Genomic DNA, 17,136 nt, shown 5'->3' on the forward strand with positions numbered 1-17,136 from the left:
CGAATTTTTCTTTTGTTTCCTTTACTGCTTGCTCAATATACAGATTGAATAACATCGGGGAGAGGCTACAACCCTGTCTCACTCCCTTCCCAACCACTGCTTACCTTTCATACCCCTCGACTCCTATAACTGCCATCTGGTTTCTGTACAAATTGTAAATAGCCTTTCGCTCCTGTGTTTTACGCCTACCACCTATAGAATTTGAAAGAGAGTATTCCAGTCAACATTGTCAAAAGCTTTCTCTAAGTCCACAAATGCTAGAAATGTACGTTTGCCTTTCCTTAACCTATTTTCTAAGATAATTCGTAGGGTCAGTATTGCCTAACGTGTTCCAACATTTCTGCGGAATCCAAACTGATCTTCGCCGAGGTCGGCTTTCTACCAGTTTTTCCATTCGTCTGTAAAGAAGTCGCGTTAATATTTTGCAGCTGTGACTGATTAAACTGATAGTTGGGTAATTTTCACATCTGTCAACTCCTGCTTTCATTGGGATTGGACTTATTATATTCTTCTTCAAGTCTGAGGGTATTTCGCCTATCTCATACGTAACTAGGCTGCACGAAATTGCTCGGTCGGTTGGCCGATACACTGGTTCCTTTACGTGCAGCGTGTAATACGGGGTTTAGTATTGAGTCATGGCTGTGTATTTGTTGAGACGCTATTCTACACCTTCCCTACTCCTCCCCACCGCTGGCGTTCTTCTCCGAGTACACCACGGACCTCTCCGCTGCCGCTCCTTGATCTCATTTACACGCGTCCCTCCTCCGTTCCAACTGATGTGATTGCCGCCACATGGCGCAGCCCACGTGCAACAGATACGGAAGCCTGAGGGCCGTCGGTGCGTCGCCAGTACCACTGAAGGGTACGGTACGCAAGGCTGGCCCCAGTTTAAGCAGAACTCGAGAGCGCCAGCGGCCAGAGCACCTGCCGGCGAGTCGTCCCCTCCCCGGCGAGGCGTGTTTACGACTGTCAGCGCGCGGGCCGGCGTGCTAAGTAGCGGCAGCGGCCAAGCCGCAGCGCACCGCCGCGTCGTTTATATTTACCGCGCCGCTGCCTGCCAGGGGCACCACGGACCACGCCTCGTCGCGTTGGTCGCCAGTCTCCAGCGACGCGGCTCTCCACACGTACCGCCCGTGTCCTGCCGTCTCCGCGCTTGTCTTCAGCCGTATAAGAGCCACAGTAAGTACAATCACGGGCGTGAAGTTCACATAGGGACTTCCGGTAACACGACTTTGGTTCGCTGCCAGGCCGCTTGGTTCGCTGCAAATTTGTCAATCCCTCGTCCAGTCATTTTCCTATTGGGTGATTTAAGGTCTTTCGTACTTGTTTGTGTTCCGTAGTAAACTTTTGCAGGTTCCATCACATTTGGTTTCTGCTTGCGACTCATTGTGTGAATTCCATTGGAAATACGTTGCTAGTATTCCGCTTGGTTTCTGCTCACGTCCACAGTACTGGACGGAGTAAATGATTCCATATATTTTGTTTTTGTTTCATATGAAGCAGAATAGCTGGTTTCGTCATATGTTGTTCTGTGGGGTTACGTACATTTATTACTGTTTACGGATCCGTGTGTGAACTGCTCCACGTAAATATGTTCTGGATTTAGAGGAATGTTCGATGCGACTTGTCAGCTTTGACCAGTGGCACAGGAAACATACGACAAACGCCGTAAACAATATGGTGACTGTAATGTGATCTTATTGACAACGCATTCAAACGGGCTAAGCTACAGATCAGTCTGTCACTGCCACAACGCTTTTTAACATCACATTCGTTGGCTTCGCCTACTCGCAAACGAACTGTTGCCTTCCAGCCTAACCTAGATCTTGGCAAATATACACATCAGTCTAACTAGTAACCAGCCTGTCGCATTCCAATCTAACCTAAACCTCGGGCTAGACAGAACAGTCTGTCACCAAAACTAATTATTTTTATTGCTTAATGTTTTTGTCTTCGACAACTAACAACAATCTGTGAATATATGTACGTAAAAGCGTCCTGATGGCAACTATTAACATCAAGTCAGTGCCCAACGCCAACGACTCGTATCGAACATTCCTCTTGGCCCTGCGTTCCAAATATATTGTTTTATTCCACTTCACTTGTTTGCATCCGTTTTCCGTTCTTTCTCACATATAAAGGGGAACTCAATGTTACCAGCTTTTGACAGAATTGGTATTCATTGTATCTTGTGCTGAATGAGTGTGTAGTTCTTCTTTGAACTGTGTTTTCTTCTTGCCAGTGAGTGCTATGCATTTCACAGTGATTTGCAAATTATGTAGAGGAGAATGCTTCGTAGTCTTGATGACTACTGTTTTCTTCTCTGAAAATGTTAGAAATACGATAGTTCTTACGCAAATCTCTTCTCACGTTATCAATAGGTACTTAAAACAATATATTATAGCAGAAATACATTTACTAGAATCATCCTCTCACTCCAATTCTAATGTCGGAGCTTTCGTAGGTGACTATCCACAGCTGTTAGATAATTTGAAAACAGAGTATTTGTGCCGTCAGCTGTACAATTCTATGTTTATTCTCTAGCAGTTTCTGGTATTACTATTGGCTTAATAGGAGAAAAACATCCACTGAAGTGTGGAGTTCTCACAAAGTGTAATACTGTAATCGTGCCATGGTACAGCGCGTTTATACAGACTATGTTAAGACAGACTTACGATAATTATATATGTTCTTGGCTTATGTATGACAAAATTGTATGTTCGATTCATTGATGTACTGCTTGTACACTGTTTTCCTCCTGTGAAGATGATCGTAATATCGAAACAGATAGAGAATAAACATACACTGTACAGGTGATGGCATAAATATTCTTTTTCCGGATTTAAAATATCGGATGCCTGCATTAAATGCGAAACAAACGTTGATTCCACGGAATACCATGCGAAGAAACTAGCTTTTGGTTTACATCGAACAAAAACAAATATGAAAGCATTTACCACACCCAATACAGTATTAAGGAACTGAGCGAAAGTTAAGCAGAATAACAGCAACACTTTTACAGGGCAATTCAAACGTTGTAATACACACAAGAAGGTCGCAGTCAGGAACAGTATGCGATAAAACCAACTTCTGTGTTATGTCATATCAGCTGGTTCTAGGTTTTGATATCTGCTGAATAGCAACTATTTCCACTTGACATTGCAATATTGGGCTTTATAAATAAATAATTTTACACTCAAAACTCGCCACGCTGTCAATCATGAAATTTTACATGACTACGAGAAGTTAACGATTAAAATTTCTCACTTTGCACTGTCACAAAAGCTTTTCCAAGTATACACTTTACCACCAGACTACGAGCCCCATTCATGAAATATTAACGAAAAGTATTATGTTATAATATTCATACTGAGTAAAGCTATAATACGTAGTTTCGCTCGCTGGCCACTGTGGCCGAGCGATTCTAGGCGCTTCAGTTCGGAACAGCGCTGCTGCTACGGTCGCAGGTTCGAATCCTGCCTCGGGCATGGATGTGTCTGTGTCCTTAGGTCAGTTAGGTTTAAGTAGTTCTAAGTCTAGGGGACTGATGACCTCAGATGTTAAGTCCTATAGTGCTCAGAGCCATTTGAACGATTTTTTCGTAGTTTCGCTCCGTATTTTCCCGTATCCGAAGTTCACTGGCAGGCCGCTAACCTTCTGTTTTCGTATCTTAAACGCAGGTATTCCACCAAGCGAGTTGGCGCAGTCGATAGCCCACTGGACCCGCATTCGGGAGGGCGACGGTTCAAACCTGCGTCCGGCCATCCTGATTTAGGTTTTCCGTGATTTCCCTAAATCGCTTCGGGCAAATGCCGGGATGGTTCCTTTGAAAGGGCACGTACGACTTCCTTCCCCACCTTTCCGTAACCCGATGGGACCGATGACATCGCTGTTTGGTTTCCTCGCCCAAATCAACCAACTAACCTGTCTATCATAGTTCACTTCCCCTGATCCAAGCTAGGAAGACACAACAACAGGCCTTTCACTTCTTTTTATTTGGTGTTTTTTGAGCACAATAAGGTATTCTTTGTCTCTAAATGTAACACATTTGTTGTAATGAAAGACTGCTAGTAGGAGAAGAGATCCAGCGTTCTATGATTCTATGTCTAGTTGAGAAACGTAGAGTTCCATGAAGACATGATTACTTGCATGCAACTGATGCACATCTCAGCAAGTGAAAAACGCGTTCCCGTCTGTAACAAGAGTATGCCGTTGACGTAAATGAGACATGTCCGTTTTTGCATTATCAGCTCCTGCTTTCGCGCATTCAGGAAGCATACATAATTGAATGTAGCACGTATCAGACCACATGAAACCTGGGAGCGGAAGTAGATTATTAATATTACGTAATTATTTTTCTTTGAGGAGGACACACCGGATTCCCTTGCCTAATGCTAACGTGCTCTTCTACTGTAATGGTCTAATTGTGTACGAGGCGTTAAATTCTAATTCTCATCCCATTCATTAATTTTTCCGTAATTGTTGTTTTCCCAATGTCTTCCTTAATCGCAATTGATACTGTTCTAAATAGCAGCGCTATAAAAATGTGCTGAAATGCATGTAGGACTGGCGTTTGGTGCAGGAATTGGAAGCTCTTTCTCAGCTTAAAAAACATGATGTTAAAAATATATTCCACATTTTGAGATGTGATGGTCTGGACCAAACAAGACAAAAATTCCCAGTAAACATGGCCTTTGAAAAGTATACCTTAAGAGCTATAGGCTGGTGTTCATCTTCATTATTGTGAAACATCTCTTCTACGGCAAGCACATCGCTATCACGGAAGTCGTAGGGAATGCAATATGCAACATAGTAACATCTGTTAGTGCTGTTACTATAAATCATATTCACAGGTCTGGGTTCTAATGGAACCAGTTTGTGTTTTGATAAGTTTCTGAAATGCTTTTACATTGTAGTTCTTTCTTTTCACTTGCCAGCATAATGAAAGCCTATTATTTGTCACAGGAGATGACAGTTATTCTCAAACGGAAGCAACCGGCGCCCACGTGCCTTGTATCCCGAAAAATATCCACAACAAAGGATACCACCAGCACAGCAATTCAGCCGTCTAGGTTTACTGCGCTATGCTGGCTGTTTATAATGACAATGAACTTACACTAGAAGAATGAGTTCCACAATACCGAAGATGAACACGCGCTTGTAGTTCATAAGGTACACATTTTAGGGGCCATGCTGACTAGACATTTTTGTCTTGTTTGATACAGACTATAACCTCTCAAAATATGGAATACTTAAGCGTGTTTTTTACACGCTATAAGCTATATCATATGGCACATAAATACGCAGAGAGACCAAGTATTGTTTGATTACAGGACTGATGAATAATCATTGGGAACATTCATATTCACTGAATATGTGGGACTATGCGTCCGAGCGATTGAAAGCTGACAGACCACATAAAATTAATCTTAGGAATAGCAGACCATGGAATAAAATTCATTGACAGTATCTTCAAGAAGTGAAACCCACTGACGAACGAGATAGCCCACTCATTCGACCGATACTTTAATATTTTCCTCAGCAAGGGCAGAGAAGATACAAGAAAGGCCTACAACAAATCGATTTTGCATCGCGACTTGAGGTTACTTTTAAATTTGTGAGAGCGTGGAAGAGAGAACCAACAATTTGCCAACGATACCAATAAAATTACGACGATTACTGTATACGTAATTTTTTACACGCAGTTATTATCAATTATAATGATAATGAAGTACGCATCCGTTGTCATCACGACACCACATCTGATGGTCACGACACGGGCTTGTATTTGACCGCAAGCCTTGTGAAGGATTTTCCTTAAATGGAATGAAACACACTTTACTTACCCTTTGCCGAATAGCTGCGGAGGTACTTGTAAAGGCTCAAATTTCCAAAACCGGTATTAAAGAACAACGTATCGAATGAATGGATGGATGGACGGACGGACGGACGGATGGACGGATAGATGGATGGATGGATGGATGGATGGACGGATGGATGAAGCGATGAAGCTTATGGTTTAACGTCCCATCGTCATCGAGGTCATAAGGGACAGAGCACACGCTCGGAAATGTTTGATGGATGCGGAAGGAAATCGACCATGCCCTTTGAAAGGAATCAGACGGGCATTTGCCTGGACAAATTTAGGGAAATGAGGTAAACCTGTACCGGACACGGATTTGAACCGTTGTCGTCGCAAATGCAAGTAGAGTGTGCTGTCCCTCCTCGTTCGGTGATATCGAATGCTGAACATATACCCCTTACTCTGCACTCATTTTGTGCCACGGTTATCAACTCATCTGTGGCCTACAACCAACTCTCGTCTGCACAAAATGAACCACATTAAAATGTTATTTTCAGCGACGACATCCTACGCAAAGCCCGAAAGCTACAGAATACGTCTCTAACGCAGTTTCCTGCTGCTTTACTGCCGTGTCGGTATACTTAAACATGCTATAAAAGTGTTACGGATCAAAAGTGTGTGATGCAGTCTCGTCACAGACCCATCACTCCAACTCCCAGGCAGTTTGCGTTGAACTTGAGTTCCCTATATTCGCTGCTTTGCCTACAGCTCTAGTCGCATACAAGCAGTGGGGGATCTGTTTTACGTATCTCTTCCGTCTTACGAAGCAGCAGCTGGGAGCGTTAAGTATCACAGGAACAGTCGTCTGTTTCTTACCGTAGCCGGCAGGGGTGGCAGAGCGGTTCTAGGCGCTAGTCTAGCAGGTTGGAATCCTGCCTCGGGCATGGATGTGTGCGATGTCCTTAGGGTAGTTATGTTTAAGTAGTTCTAAGTTCTAGGGGACTGATGACATCAGAAGTTAAGTCCCACAGTGCTCAGAGCCATTTGAACCATTGTTCTTAACTTGCTAAATCTACCTACCAGTTCAAGATGAATTCCAATGGAAGCAAAAAAAGGAAGAAAGGAGAGACCAAGAGATGATACGACAGAATAAGAAACGTTAGTAATGGCAGGAAGAAGAATACCAGAAGGTTTTTGACGAGATAGAAAGGAATACTCGAAGCAGAGAATGCGAGAAGCGTCAGAAGACCTTGCAAAAAATTCACTAAACATCTGCAGCTCCTATGAGAAGCATGCAGAGGTTCGTGGCCTGATCAGATTTTTAAACTGTGAGTAGACTTTATGCTGTTCATGGAATTTGATGAATTTGTCTTTGATGTTTTGACAAACACGTGATTGCTCTGGGTTGCTCAATATCGATATTAACAACCGATCGACCTCCGTCGTTCGTATTGAGCACATCGCTGAAAAAGAAAAGCGTAAGAGTTTAATATGCCGTCAATGAAGAGCAAAACATACGGAGTGTGACGTCAGTTTGTAGAAGAACGGCGTAGTAGTACAGCGTGTCTTTGTCAAGGCAGCCATCCATTAATCGGTTTAGGGTACCCACAGAAAATCCTAACTGGGATGGGCTACTGGTGATCTGAGCCACGGCCCCATATGAGAGACCAGTGTCCTAACCACTGCGCCATTCTGTGATTCATAGTATGCAATCAGAAGTATGATGAACATTCAAGACAGCAGTTCCAATTTTCTCTAAGAGCCAATCTCTTCCAGAAATATTCGTGTATGATTTTACTTGAGAAATACGGCAGAGGCAAAACTTTTAGGACCACTTGATTGGTGAACACCACATTGTGTGGAATTTGTTGGAAAGTGGAGTAGTACAAGTAAGAGTTCAAGAGTGGAGGAGAACAAGTAACGGTACAACAGGAAATAGTTGCCTGTTTGACGGCAAGTTCCTTTGAATTTTTCTCACGCCGATATGAACTATAAGACTGTGGTGTAGCCTGGAACGATGGACTGAATTGGAGCACCGCATTAAACAGGATCTTTTTTCTTTCTTTTTCTTCTTGAGGTCCCATCGGAGACTCAGTGTGTCAGTGGGAGCCGAACAAGAAATAAGAGGAATTTGAATGTATGCTGGTCGAGATGTCGGAAATATACGGGGACTGTAAGAGCTGTGTCTAGGCCAAGACAGAAGGCATTATGAGTATCAGTTACCGGCAACTGTAAACATACAAACTTGATGGTTTTATTCGTGTTTTTTATGAGAATATTATGACTTAGAAGCCATTAATTTCCATTTTCATTCTTGGAATGGCAAAGAGAAAGTTAACTTAGATTTCTGAACACAACGGAACGTTTCGCCTAAGAATATCATCAGCAAAAAAAATTTTTATGGACATTTATAATTTTTTAACATTTCTGTTTAAAAATTTAATCGTAGGTTAACTCGTTAGCGCCAGAAAATTATTTTCTTGGTATCACATTTTAAATTGAAGTTAAAATCTTCTGGGTTATTAGGCCGCGTCATGTTTCTTCTAAAGTGGTCGATGTTTCGACCCCTCTGCTGGGATCTTCCTCAGGATATTTTGGTGTCCACTATTGGTAGAGTGTTCTAGCAGTAGTGGACACCAAAAGATCCTGAGGAAGATCCCAGTAGATTGGTCGAAACGTCGAACATTGTAGAAGAAACATGATGCAGCCAAATAACCCAGAAGATTTTAACTTCAGTGACAACGGCTACGGAAGCCTGCAGACCTACCTTTTAAATTATGTACTAGTCTACAAAAATAATATTCGGTTTCGGTGCCGGCCGGAGTGACCATGCGGTTCTAGGCGCTACAGTCTGGAACCGCGCGACGGCTACGGTCGCAGGTTCGAATCCTGCCTCGGGCATGGATGTGTGTGATGTCCTTAGGTTAGTTAGGTTTAAGTAGTTCTAAGTTCTAGGGGACTGATGACCTAAGAAGTTAAGTCCCATAGTGTTCAGAGCCATTTTTTTTCGGTTTCGGTAACACTACTCAGCGACACTAGTTTCAGGGCCAAGTTCCTTTCGAGGCCGTAAAGCTGAATTGATTTAACGTAGTTTGCACCAGAGTACTGGCAGTGTGAGGATCACCATTAAATGCGTCGTCGCAGATTTACGTGAAGGGCAGTTTACAACGACAAGGCCGGACGCACGATTTACGTAGTAAAACCAGACCGGAAAAAGCCGCTCTGCAGCATCCAGCAGACAGCGTAAAGAAGGATTTTCGTGGTTATGTGTGTCTTGCAGTGAATGTAAAGTGCACACTTGTAATTTTAAAGTAAATATTCATTTTCTGTGTTCTCATCAGTCATTTTTTAGTTGGTGCTAAACCATGGCCTATATCCTGCTTATTCCTCTTACAAATTACATATTATGGGGTGTTCAAAAAGTTTTTCCGCAGTTCCGTACGATTCTTAGCCGCACGTGACGTATGCCGCAGTGAATATACCGAAATGAGACTCAGTGAAATACAAATTATTAATTTATTGAATATTCATTTTGACTTACAAATTTTCACATTAAATGTTGAAAGTGTGCCCCGGTTGTTGAATGCACAATTCAAATCGTATAATCATGTTTCCAAACACAAGCTGTAACATTTCTTCTGTAACAGAAGCAGCGAAAGTGGATATTGCAGTTTTCAGTTCATCGATGGATTTGGACGGTTTTTATAGACAGTTACTTTCGCTGCGCCCCAGAAGAAAAAGTCAGGTGGTGTTAGGTCAGGCGATCGAGGAGGTCAAAGTCGCTGTGAAATTATGCAATCACCAAAAACATCAGCAAGAAGTGACATTGAAACGCGAGTTGTATGCGCGGTTGCAAAAATGGTTCAAATGGCTCTGAGCACTATGTCCCCTAGAATTTAGAACTACTTAAACCTAACTAACCTAAGGACATCACACACATTCATACTCGAGACAGGATTCGAACCTGCGACCGTAGCGGTCACACGGTCCCAGACTGAAGCGCCTAGAACCGCTCGGCCACAGCGGCCGGCGCACGGTTGCACCATCTTGTTGAAAATAACCGTTCAGTATTTCACTTAACACAAGTTCTCCTATGAATGGGTACAGAATATCACTGCAGTATCGTTGTGCGTTTATTGTTTCGTTGAAAAATATGGGACCCACAATCCGACGTCTAGAAATTGCAAGTATCGTCATGTGAGAGTGTTGTCTACGGGAAAACTGAATTAATTGTTTGACGAACTGAAACTGTGTATTTACCGCCAGCTTTGAACACTTGTTCGACTAAAAACACACGTTCTTCAATGGTTAGCATTTTTAACAGTGACAAAAACGAAACAGTGACAAAAATTAAAGAGTGACAAAAAGAGACAAAGGAACTAAACTCAAACGTTCACGTCAACACGTAAAGACACACACCAACGATACTACTGTCACTGGCTGAGATAAACGAAACAGTGGAATGTTGGGAGAGTCCACTTTAAGGGAAGTACCACAGGCGGGCGAACAATCATACGGCACGCGCGGCTAACGATCGTACAGCACTGCGGTGAGACTTTTTGAACACCCCGCTTAGTAGTTGTAAATGATTACTTGTAAATAAAGTTGATTCTCGCAGTGTGTGACTGCAGAAAAGCACCACTGTTGGGTGTACGGTTAACCAGTTAGAAAGCGCAGGTTTGCTCGGATGGCATGACAAAGGTGACAGACCTGGTTGCTGTCGGTGAAGTTTCCTGCTCAAGTCTGTATTTAAATTCATATAAACTGCACGTGGACTGTACAGCGATAACACCTTTAAAGTCATAAAATGTAATAGCAAAATTATTATAGTGCCCACTATTTACTCCATAATTTTGTTTAGAATTAAGAGCGTGTTAAAGTGAAATAGCTCTCTGAAACCGAGTAAACTTCTGACGCTTCAGAAAAGGAACCGTATTGTTTCGTGTAAATAAACTCTTGGGGTGAAAAAGGAAACGTAATATTTGCATCTCTGCTTCCTAATTCATATTTACTTTGTCAAATGAATTAATTTCGCCCAGAGAGATACCGAGTCACTTTGACATGCGCTTGCTTTGTGGCTTGTAGGGGAGGCGAAATTTTGCTTTGAGCATTTACATTATTTGTGATCTCAAAGCAAACGTAGGAGCGACTGGAATGCGGGAGTGCCGTGTAACATTGTGTTAACGCACTGCACGCTTTGTTGCGGTATGTTGGGTTCACTTTATATCGGGACCGAGCAATGACCTGCTGGCCCATGCGTTCACAAGCGTTGGTGACAGGAAACAGTTCAGCTAGATATTCGTTTAAACAATTCTTGCCTTAGCTTTCTGATTGAATTTACCGTATATGAACTCAGGAGACATGCACAGTTCGAATTTTGAATTCGAATAAACTGATATAGAAGATAGACAACCAAACGTTTCTTGATAATCGTTCACGAAGCTTGCTATTGGAAATAGTTTTCCTACGAAAGGAAAAGTTGCGAAAATGGGACGTTGTATGTGTAGCGAAAGAATAGTCTTCCTATAGACATATGCTGTTTACAATGCCGCTTTCGTCTCTTTGTTAAAAATACATATTCAGTGTAGAGTAATTCTTGTTTAAGTTGACGATCGTTTTAAAAAACTGTTGCACTGGTCACTGTTAAAAGAACCGATTTACAATTGTGAAAATAACCGCCTTGTACTGTCGTCAAATTTTCATGCTACAAGGTCTCAAAATCCATGGAACACTCTTGAAATTCCGCACTGAGGAGCGAACATACGGTTGTTTACTGTTTATCATTCTGCCGAGTTCAAGACTTGGTCACTCAGTACAAGCTCAGCTCGATCTGGGAAAGAAACGAAATCTAGTGTGAAAAAAGCTATAGCGTTTATGTTTTGCTACAGCTTTTGTCACATTTTTCGACTGAAATACTTCATGTTTTCAATGGGACATACAGGTAGGATACAAGGATCTGGGTGTGGAAAGCTACTGGGCTAGACTCTTCAAACGACACTGAAAAATTTTATTTAATGACAACAAATTCCACATGCAACAGTCCTTGGTACCTTGAGCCCAGAGGCAATGTCAACTAAAATTTTATAATTAAAATATTCTAGACGTCAACAGCCATTGGCCTTCAAAGTTCATCACAAATAAAACCCAGCTATAAAGTTACAATTTAAACAATGGCTGATAGGTTTTACACATTGGCTGAGTTATAAAACAATAGGTTTTAAACAAAAGCCAAAGGCACTTAGAATCTTACTTACCCAAAGGGAAAAATAATACTTCTTACCTAAGCAACCTGAACATGGATGGCGCCCATAGTTGTTTACAGGGAAGGATAGTTCATTTAATACAACAACTTGAATACGGCAAAAGGCCCACGAAAATTTACAGCAAACAAACAGAATGTCACTAATTACTGAATTATTTGAATGTACTTGAACAAATGTTGATCCGTCACGCAACATAATATTCAACAATCAAGGATCACTGCCAACGGCCTAAGTTACTTTAACAAAACCCAGCCAGGTTTTACCATAATCGGCAATACCCCATAATTTAAGTGCAATCAGAACGTTAAAAAATTCTTGAGGCTTTTACAATCAGACCCCTTAAAAATTCTCGTGGCTGCCTGTTTCTGGAACATTATGATCAAAATATGTATTTATTTATTTATTTATTTAGCCTGGTGCGGAAAGGGCCATCAGGTCCTCTCTCATAATGGATCACGGTGCAGTACATTTTCACATTTGACACCATAGTTACTTAAGAAATAACGATTGTAATATGACCAGTAGTATTAAAATGTGGCTCCGTAAACTTTCACGGCGTAGCGTAGTATCTATCTGCATGTGTGTATCTGCATGTGTGTAGAGGCAGTGTAAGTAAATGATACTGACTGTGAACTAGTGAAATTGATACCGGGAGATCTTCTACTATCACTGCCACTATTATTATTATAATTATTATGGGCAGCAGTAATGGAAGAAGTCCTGGTACAAACTTTAGTAGTTCATAGTCAGTTATTATTATATTATTATTTTTATTACTGCAGTAACAGATAGAAAGAGAACTACGGTCATACAATGTTTAATTTAATACCATTTCTTATACTAACAAACTTTTAACAACTGGCAAATGCAACTTGTTTCACAGCAAGCTGTTTACACCAGCGCCTAGCATATTCAGGAACAGAAGCTGGACAAAATCTATAGATCCGTTGCCGTCTTAAATTAGTACACACAAATAAGAGCTCGGAAGACTACGACAAAAGAAACAATTAGAAACACCGTTAGTACACACAAATAACAGCTCGGAACTGTACAACAAAAGAAACAAGTACAAATACACACGTGAACAAGAATGTGTCAAAAGGTGCATGCTTGTGACAATGTTCTGCACATAAATATACAAGTTACTGACTGTCGAAGATTAAACCTTAACAGAGAATGCGCTTCCCGCCGTCGGAGGTTCGAGTCCTCCCCCGGGCATGGGTGCGTGTGTTGTCCTTAGCGTAAGTGAGTAGATTAAGTAGTGTGTAAGTCTAGAAACCGATGACCTCAGCAGTTTGGTCCCATAGAACCTTACCACAAATTTAACAGTAAACGCGGCCGTCCTTTCCAGCCACACTAAAGCCCAAACGTGACAGGACGTATGCCTACAATTCAGTATTTGCACTCCTGTATCTAAATCCACAGACTGGCATATTAGTAGGGCAGGCGTTAACAGGTAATTCAGCAAGGCAATAGCGAAGCTCAAACTGCACAGTTCAATACATCAGTTAAAGAGTAAACTTCCACGGACAGTCGCTAAAGCTGAAACATGATCAATCAGTCCCCTTTGATCTCAGCATAACATGGCTCCTTTTAAAACAGAAAGGGAAGCTCGGCATTTATCAGAACAGTTTGAGAAAATGAAGGTAGCCACTACAGATTTGCAGCACGATGCGGTACTTGATCCCCAACGCTACGACATTCCAGGCCAGCAATATCACGCCGCGCCCTCCAGTGTACCTCGTCTCCACCTCTCGCCGGGTCCAGACTGTTAGGACCACTATCTGTTCACAATTGGCAACGTCAATGCCGGCCTGGGTGGCCGAGCGGTTCTAGGTCTGGAACCATGCGACCACTACGGTCGCAGCTTCTAATCCTGCCTCGGGCATGGATGTGTGTGATGTCCCTAGGTTAGTTAAGTTTCAGTAGTTCTAAGTTCTAGGGGACTGATGACCTCAGATGTTAAGTCCCATAGTGCTCAGAGCCATTTGAACCATTTCAGCAACGTCAACATGGGCGTGGCAGCGTTCACTTGGCCACAGGTGCTCTGAAACTCCCCTGCCCGACGGCCTCCAAGAGACAACTGCCTTATTCGCACTCTCTCGCCGTCTTCAAATTGCCTCTTCCCGTGCCTCGCGCCGTATCGCCACATCAGCTGGAAGCGCAACAGCCGAATCAGCGATATTGTGTGACGACGTATTGCTACGAAAGTATGACTGACAAGTATATGTAAATTGCAGGTGGAGGGGGAGGGGGGGAGGACAGAGACACGAAAGGAAAGGAAAGGGACTCTAGAAGTCAGCTGCATCGGAACTTAATGCGGAATCAGCGGCTGAGAGTGGAAATGCATGCCGGATTGGAATTAGAATGCAGAATCTCCTGCTTAGTAGACAGTTTGAGTTAATCACTGCCCCTACTGGACACAGTGTTTATCGTAATTGTGAGGCCTGTCTCGACACGCCTCTCTGCCGAGCCGCATTCCCACCTAGCACCACCTATTCGCAGTCCCCACCCATGTCCTCCATGTTCGCTTCTTTCAAATCTCTGCAGTGAGGTTGGACGTAATAGTGTATCCACACTGAAGGTTGTGAATTCATTCCCCATCGAGGTGAATCAATTACATGAATTGTATGTCCGAAAGAAAAGGTACCATGCTTTCATATAATTATATGTTTGGCCGTCTGCTGCATGACGTGCTAGACGAATAGAGCTCTATAGAAGATAACAGTACCTCAGTATCTATGAGATTATTGTTCCTGTTGGGTCCAGAACTTACCGTATCAAAAATTTATGAAGGGCAATGCTAAAGATCAAAAACCACGTGTAAGGCGACAAATGCCAGTCTTGAATGCCCTTGCAATACTGCACTGGTGTGCGAAACTTAAGAACTAATGTAACATGGGGGTCTGATGACCTTCGCTGTTTAGTCCCCCTAAACATCCCAACAACCACCACCACCTAATGTAACATATTACAAACTGCCTATTGGCTTCTGTCTCGGGTTCTTCGGCCGATGTTCAACTAATGATTTTACTGACGTTTCGCCAGCACGAGTGGCTGGCATTGTCAAAGCTTCGCCCTCCATTGCCGGTGGCGAACTGGAGCCGAGCTCGCGGCCGCAGACTGTATGTACCTGGCGCGCCAACGTCCGAGGGCTTCTCCGCGGTCATTTCCGGTGCGGTTCTCCTCTTGCTATCTGCGACGGTCGTTCGCTGCAGTACGGCAAGCCAAGATTCGTTTACCTTAAGGCTTTCCTCTTTCGTATTAAAGCTGTTCGCGTGTTTTTGTATTTCTACAGCTTCTCAGTACAAGTGAGTGTGATAGTACTTCTCTACAGCCAGAACTTCTGTGTAGGCGAATTTTATTACGTGGTCGGTCTCACTCAGTGCGTGCTCTGCCACGGCCGATTTCTCCACGTGCCCCAACCTGCAGTGTCGCTTATGTTCTTTGATTCTGGTGTTTATTGATCGTCCAGTCATTCCGACATAAACTTTTCCGCATGTCCATGGTATACGGTATATTCCCGACATTGCGAGTGGGTCCCTTTTCTCCTTAGCCGATCTAAGACACCAGCGTATAAACTGGCAAAACACTTTGTTGTGACTTGGCAAGACAGCCAAGCCACTATGACCGGTAGCCGAAAGGCACGCGTTTAAGCTCACGCAGGCTGGCATGAGGTCTGGAACAGGACAATGTAATTAATATAGCCAATAAGGTACGTTGCTGCTGGAATACTTAACTTTAATCCATAATTGGTGTACATCGGTCTGACGATACAGGCATCACAAGATAAATAGCAATTGATAAAGGCGCCTTGCTAGGTCGTAGCAAATGACGTAGCTGAAGGCTATGCTAACTATCGTCTCGGCAAATGAGAGCGTAATTTGTCAGTGAACCATCTCTAGCAAAGTCGGCTGTACAACTGGGGCGAGTGCTAGGAAGTCTCTCTAGACCTGCTGTGTGGCGGCGCTCGGTCTGCAATCACTGACAGTGGCGACACGCGGGAACGACGTATACTAGCGACCGCGGCCGATTTAAAGGCTACCACCTAGCAAATGTGGTGTCTGGCGGTGACACCACACACTTGGCCTCTCTGCTCCAGGCATGGGCGATTGGAATTCGGTTCAAAGGGAAGGAGAAGAATAAAGAGTAGCGGGAGAATAAAGGATTTGTAGTAGCAATGAGACGGGAGAAAGACTGACTGACTTCTGAAATATATTTTAGCTAGTAATAGCGAATACTCTGTTGAAGAATCACAAGAGGAGGTGGTATACTTGGAAAAGGCCTGGACACAAGGGAAGAGTCCAGCTGTATTACATAATGACCAGAGAGAGATTAAGAAATATGATGTTTGATTGTAAGGCGTACCCAGTCGCAGAAATGGAACCAGATCACAATTCAGGTGTGATGAAGAGTAAATTCGAGTTAGAGGGAATAGTCGGGAAGAACCAGGATGGAAACAAGTGTGATGCTGAAGTAGTGAGCAATTATGAGACGCTTTGAAGTTCACTAAAGACGTGCTTACTACGATAGGGAGTACCATAGTGGGCAGTGTCCAGTTGAATAGCAGTGGACATCTCAAGAAATAGCAATCACATACGTTGGACAAACATACGTACAGGGAAGATAACTGTGAAGAAACCTTGGGTAACAGGAAAATGCTTCAACTGATCGACGAACGAAGGAAGTACAAAAATGTTCAGGAAGAGACAAGACTACATCAATATCAGTCACTTATTAATGAAATAAGTAATAAGTACAGCGAAGCAATGGCGAAATGGTTGCACGAACAGTGTGAAGAAATGGAACAAAATTAGCGTCGGAAGGACTGGTTCAGCGTATAGAAAAGTCAAAACAACCTCCAGTGAAACGTAAAGCATGGGTGCCAACATTAACATTGCAGTAGGGACCCCATTGTTAAACGCATAGGAGAGAGTAGGCAGGTGCAAAGATTATTCTGAAGGCCTGTGTGAGGGGGAGGAATTGTCTGAAAAAGTGATGGAAGAAGAAATTGGAACTGAAGGGCAAGACGTACGCGATGCAGTATTAGAATTTAAAAGAGCTGTGGAA

The 17,136-nt window shown here is 43.0% G+C and overlaps 1 protein-coding gene across 1 annotated transcript in view; it reads left to right on the top strand.

Moving 5' to 3' along the window:
• The first annotated feature begins 1,069 nt into the window (after positions 1 to 1,069).
• Positions 1,070 to 17,136, top strand: part of LOC126158378 (uncharacterized) — a 111,083-nt gene continuing 95,016 nt past the window's right edge. Inside the window, exon 1 of the mRNA XM_049916439.1 lies at positions 1,070 to 1,179. The gene's annotated coding sequence lies outside the window, so the exon portion shown is untranslated. The remainder of the gene's footprint in view (positions 1,180 to 17,136) is intronic.

This window comes from Schistocerca cancellata, chromosome 2, assembly GCF_023864275.1.
Source record: "Schistocerca cancellata isolate TAMUIC-IGC-003103 chromosome 2, iqSchCanc2.1, whole genome shotgun sequence".
In the NCBI taxonomy this organism is placed as follows: Eukaryota; Metazoa; Arthropoda; class Insecta; order Orthoptera; family Acrididae; genus Schistocerca; species Schistocerca cancellata.